Source organism: Heterocephalus glaber, unplaced genomic scaffold (genome assembly GCF_053883595.1).
Source record: "Heterocephalus glaber isolate CG9 unplaced genomic scaffold, H.glaber_assembly_v1.0 deba00001760, whole genome shotgun sequence".
Lineage (NCBI taxonomy): Eukaryota > Metazoa > Chordata > Mammalia > Rodentia > Bathyergidae > Heterocephalus > Heterocephalus glaber.
Window position 1 is genome coordinate 2,620,418 of NW_028258457.1, and position 6,350 is coordinate 2,626,767.

The following is a 6,350-nucleotide window of genomic DNA, read 5'->3' on the forward strand; positions in this document are numbered from 1 at the left end:
TTCAAGATTTAGCTATGATGAGTTTTGCTGGTATAAACACAGGTATGCATGCATCACTGTAGTTTCTTTAACTCTTCTGGGAAGATACCCAGAAGGGGAATACCTAGGTCAAATGAAATTTCTATTTTTCATTTTCTGGGGCATTTCCACACTGATTTTCTTTGTGGCTGTACTGGTTTATTTATTTATTTATTTTTTTGGTATCGAGGATCAAATTCAGGACCTTGTGCTTTTGAGGCAGGCGCCAGAACCACTGAGCTAAATCCCCGGCCCTGTACTGGTTTATATTCCCACCAACAAGGTAGAAGCATGCCTTTTACCCCACAACCAAGCCAGCATCTGTTATAGACTCTTTTTTTTGCTTCAAGTACAAAATATTTATTACACAAAAATGTAATAACTGATAAACTACCAATATTTTAAACTTAGAAAAAGTACTAAGTTATTTCATAACTCTTTTAAAAAAGGCATATTTTTATTATTCAAGATAACTTACTTCCAAGTTACAAAATTTTGGTTTAAAAAATGCTTCTCTATGACTGCCTTGATTTATTTTGCTATGCCATGCCAAAAAACAAAAGTATCTTTGAAATGCTTTGGGTGTTTAAATGGATGTTTGTAACATAAATTTATATAAATAACTTTTATATCACTAACAGGGCAATATATACCCTCCATAAACACCCTATAAGTAGAAACAGGAACCATTAATGATGCAGAATAAAACTTACAGTACCTCTCAATTTACATACAGCACAATAAGGAATCTGACTAGGCTAATGATATTTAAAGAATATGGTTAGTCACGCTCTCCTGGTATTACTGAATATGCTAGTTCTCTCACCAAATGAATAGTATTTCCATTATCTCATATTTTCCTCTATATTCCTTGTCTCCTGGTTGGAATAGCCCTGTGTGGGATATGTAGAAGTGGCCCAGAACCTATTAGTCCTATGCTTTTGGTTTGTTCTTCCCAACCTTTGGTAGATTTGTAAAGCCTAGAGGGATCTCTACTAACATTATTTTCAACCTTTTCCTTTAATTTTGCCAATCTTCTTCATTTTCTGCCTTTTCCTTTTCTTTTGCTTGCCTAGCTAGAATTTTCAATTCAAGTTTATATAAATCTCTTTCTTGAAACCTGGTAATTTCATTAGCAACAGTTTGCCTTTTCTGCCTTTTCTCTTATCGCTTTTTCAAGCCTCAAAAATTCTTCCTGTTCTTTCTTCTGCTGGGTGTAACTTTCTAACAGTAATTTTAGTTTAAGCTGGCATTGGCATTCTTTCTGTTGCTTTTTCTCTTCCTCTTCTTCTTCTTTTGACTTAGAAGCATATTTCATTGACAGTTCTATGCTTTTCTGTTTTTTCAAACCTTCAACTGCCAACTTCTGTTTCTTTCTTTCTTCCTCTTTTTGCTTCTGATTACCTTCTGGTTTATTATGAAAAAAGCACAGGAATATTGTCTGCCTTCTCTTTTAACTTGAAAATTTCCTGCTTCATTTGCTGCTTTTTAGTTTTCCAATTCTGAATAGACACTTTTTTTCTTTCTTCTAGAGTCAGAAATTTCTGATACCATTCTCATGCTGTTGAACTTCATCCTGTGTTCTTCCCGGGAGGAGTTCTAGAACTTCTTTCATAAATGCAGGCTTCCCTTTATGTGTATTTCTCACTTTTATAAAGTTCTGGTGGTCATAATTATCCTAGCCTCCCCGTCGTCCTCCTGTTTGCTGCAGGAATTTTTCAAAATCTACCACTGCTGCTGGAAGAGTATTTGGTGTCATTTTGTCTACAGAAACTTTACTTGAGATTGCTCTGAAAGCTTTCTGTGTTTCTGAATTACCCACAGCCCATGTGTCAATTTTTCTTGATATGGCACTCAATTCATTATTTGTTGTTTTTTCTTCTTTAATAAGCTCATCGTCTATCAGTCTTTGTAAGTGTTGATTGCATTTTCAATTTCTTCCATCATTTCTCTGAGCTTTTCAACAAAATCAGGTGTAGGCTTCACATCTTTTAACTGATGCTGAAGTTTCTTTACATTGTTATGTATTTTTGTTAACTGTTGCTGGATTTTTGCTCTTTCCATTTTCCTGCTGTTAATCAATTTATTTTCCAATTCTTCCAGCATACTGTGCTCAATTCTGAAGTCATTTTTTTTGGTTGTAGAAATGACTGTGTTTACCTTTCTCTATTATAATAAGTTGATTTTTAAATTTTTCTGCTGTGCATATGAATTCTGCTTTCTTTGTTAGACTAACTTTCTGCTTCCAGTTTTGAAGTTGAAAAGGATGAATTCCACCTGAAGTACTGACATAGCCATCATTCTGGTCCCCACCACCATGGCCGTCGTCAAGGCGGCCGTGTTTCCTCACCAAGTCGCTCAGGGGGCAGAGGCCAGGAGGGTCTGGGCGTTCGTGCCCAAGCAAATCCCCCGGGTCTCCGCAAACCGGTCCATGAGGTGCGGCCCGCTGTTACTGACTTAAAAAAAAAAAAGATAGCCAATGTTGGAGCAATTTTTGATGTATTTATTGGCCATTGATGTATTTACTGGGATCAGACTCAGGACCTTGTGCTTTCGAGGCAGACGCGGTGCCACTGAGCTAAATCTCTGGCCCTATATTTCTTCTAAGAAATGTCTGTTCAGTGGCCCAGTTTTTGATTTGGCCTTGTATTTTCGGGGGTCTGATATATTGGTGTTCTTTGTAAACTCTAGATATTAGTCCTCTGTCAGAAGAGTAATTGGCAAAATATTTTCCCATTCTGTAGGTTCTCTCTTCACTCTGTTGCTTGTTTACTTTAATTTGATATAATCCTATTCACTGATTCATGATAGTATTTCTTGTGTAATTAGGGTTCTATTTGGAAAGTTCTTGCCTACGCCTCTGTCTACCTACTTTGTCTTCCAGCAGATTAAGTATTTTTATCTTAACATTTAAATAGTTGGTCCATCTTGATTTTAGTTTAGTATATGGTGAAAGATATGAGTCTAGGTCAATTTTCTGCCAATGTGTAACCAGTTTCCCAGCACCACTTGTTAAAGATAATAATTTTTTTTCACTGAAAGTATTGCTTCATTAACTGCACTTGCCAACACACGAGGAAGGTACAGGGCTCCTTAGGACCTGGGCCGCGGTGAGGACCGGGTTCTGGAAGTCCCCATGAGTGAGCAGGATAAGATGGGGCTGGGAGCTCTGCAGCAACGCAACACAGAATCACGCAGGGCACAGAGGGCATTGGCCTGAGGCAACCAAACTTCGATTGCACATTAAGGTTTTGACCAGGGACAAAGTACAAAAAGGAGAAATAGGTCTTTGCCTTAATGAAAAATATATTTTTTCTCTACAAAGGAATCTTTTCTAATACAAGAAAATAAACATTGTAACATAAGCTGTTTTAGTCACTTTTCTTGTTGCTGAGACAAAATACCCAACATCCAAAGTTAAAGGAGGAAAGATTTATTTAGCTAACAGTTTGTAGAGGTTTCAGTCCATAATTGGCTGGCTCCAAGGCAGGGTGGCAGAGGGGCAACACAGAGAACGAGTTCATGGCAGGTAGAAGACAGCAAAGCCACAAAAAGGGGAACCACAACTCTTTCTGTCCCTGATATGTTATCCAGGATATCCACCCTTAGGGCAGGTAGCACTCACACGCTTAATCCTAGTGGCCTTGATCCTAACATTGCACCCCCAGTTAATCACATACTCTAGATCCGGCCACCTCTGAAAAAGCCTGACCTATGACTGCATAAGGCTGTGGAAGGACATCTAGACACAAGCTATCTCATTCCGCTTCTGGCCCCCCAAAGACTCTTGCATATCCGTTTATGCAAAAGGCGTTTAGTCCATCTCTAAGAGCTGCCAAAGTGCTAGCTAACATTTTCAGCACTGCTGAAAAGTGCAAGTCCAAAGTCTCTCTGAGATTTAAGGAAAACTCTTGCTGAAAGCCCTTGTACAAATGAAAAGAAAGTTAAACACTTCCAACATTCAATGGCATAATATAGACATTTACCTTCCAAAAGTTACAAAAAAGTGATAGCAAGGGAGGGAACAAAGCAAGACCAAAATCCAGCAGGACAAACATTAAATCCCACAATTCTCCTTCCAGCATCTCAGACAATCCAAAGGGCTTGGGTGGCTCCACCCCTACAGCACTGCCAGTGATTGTAGCTCCCATGGCTTCTCTCTGGGCCTGGCTCTGCTCTGCCCTTCCTTGCAGCTTTCCTCAGATGATCCACACTCCCGGCTTCTCTGAACTTCTGAGGTCTCCATCACACATTTGGCTTTACACTCACAGCTTCACACACTGCCCTCTCAGGGGCACACTGCCTGGCCTCCCAGGCCTTCTTCTGAAATCTGAGTGGAAGCCTTCCTGACTCCACAACTCTTGCATTCTGCATGTGCCTAAAACCAGCACTATGTGGGTGATGCCAAGGTCTGCTGCCAGCTGGAGCAGTAGCCAAGCTTCCTTCTGTCTTGGCTGTAGGGCTCCAGTGTCTATGAACCAAATCCCAAAGAACAACTTCCCTAGGCTGCCACCATTCTGGAACATGGTGCTCTTAGGCTCTCTTCTCAAAGCCAAGTCTTTCACTTTTGCAATTTTGAGGCTGCAAAGGGTGGAGTCCTGCTCCTGGTGGTGTACTCAGGCCATCTTTTCTATTCTTTTCCTGCTCAGCAATCAAGATCTCATCTGCTCTATCCCTGCAGTCCATGGGTTTACTGGAGTTTTTTTTTTCTGGCAAAACTCAAAACAGTTTAAATCATTCTGCTGAGCTCTTTGCTCTTTATTCTCAACAAAAATTTGGCTAAAAAACCCTCAAGGGTAGCCATGTCATCACTTCAACATTAGTCTGCTTTGAAATTTCTTATACAAGATCTATTAGTCTGCCACCCTTAATGTCAGTCTCAGGGAGTCTCTGGATGTGGGCAAAATGCAGACAAACTTTCTGCCAAGGTACAAGACATATGGTTTGGAGTCCAACAGCCAATGCAGTCCTTCTTCCCAGCAGAAATCTCCTGAGCCTGATCTTTACTGGCAGGGTTTCTATCAGCCTTCTAGTCCTCTGATCTCAGACCAGAATCTCCTCTCAAGTACAGCCTCAGGTGTTCTAGCCACTTTTTCCAAACCTTTCCAAACTCTTTCCACAAGCCAGTCCAAAGGCCCCTGTACCACATGGTCAGGCAGGTATAGTCACAACAACAATCCCACTTCTGTGGAACCAAATTCTTAGTTACTTTTCTCATTGCTGAGACAAAATACCCAACAACCAAAGTTAAAGGAAGAAACGTTTATTTAGGTCATGGTTTGTAGAGGTTTCAGTCCATAATTAGCTGGCTCCAAGGCAAGGTGGCTTGGCAGAGAGGCATCGCACAGGAGAACTAGTCCGTGGCAGGTAGAAGGTAGCAAAGCAACAAAAAAGAATGACCACAACTCTTTCCATTCCTTATACCTTATCCAGGTTACACCCTTAATGTTGTAGCAGACACCTCTGCCTAGTATTAGCAGGCTACAGTGGCACAAGCTTCTTGCTCCTCCGTAATTCGGCTCTGTTACATTGGAAGTAGCAAAGCTTGGCTGAGTTCACTCCCAGCCAAGGTCAACCAAGTTCTTCCCCTCTGAATTAACCATTTGTTCTCTTCTGCAAAGATATGCTTGTGCCCTCATTCTACAGTCCTGCCTGTTTGATACTTGTTATCAGCAGGTGTTCCAAGGCCTGTCCAGTTTTCCCGCTTCCCAGGCTTGTAAAGAATAAACCCTGGATGTCCTGGGAGTCCTTTGTCTTTGCTGCCCAGAGCAGCTTAGATCAGCCTAAGACTCAGTTTCTCTCAAGTCTCTGTCTGTGTGTTTTTTCTATTTCCCACTTTCCTATCTCACGGACGTCGTACTGGCCTGCAGGAGACCAGGACCACTGCAGGAGTCTCTGGTAATGTCCCCTTTCCCTTTCCCCATATAATCCTAGTGCCCTCAGTCCTAACATTGCACTAGGAATCAGTTTCAGCATTACATGCCCTAGATCCAGCCACCTCCAGAAAAGCCCTGCCTATGACCACATGAGGCTTTAGGGGGACATCTAGACTCAAGACATAACATAAGCCAAGAATAACTTAAAGTTGTTCTTTTCAATTTATTTTCAGTATTTCTCCTGTGTATTAACATTTGGTGCAAATCACTTTCTTTGAAACTAAGACAGAAGGTATCTCCTCCCGTGACATTCATAGCATTTCCCATGTGATTTGGAGCACAAAGGGTTTGTACATCTGAGGGCAAATACAGCAGGAGGGGCCTCAAAGAACAACCAAAGAAAGGTCCCAGACTCCAGCCCTGACTCTTTAGTCAGTTTGCCCAGCTGGGATGAGG

General features: G+C 41.2%; 1 pseudogene; it reads right to left on the bottom strand.

Moving 5' to 3' along the window:
* Positions 1-880: 880 nt before the first annotated feature.
* LOC101707485 (coiled-coil domain-containing protein 112 pseudogene) lies at positions 881-2,451 on the bottom strand (annotated as a pseudogene).
* Positions 2,452-6,350: the final 3,899 nt, after the last annotated feature.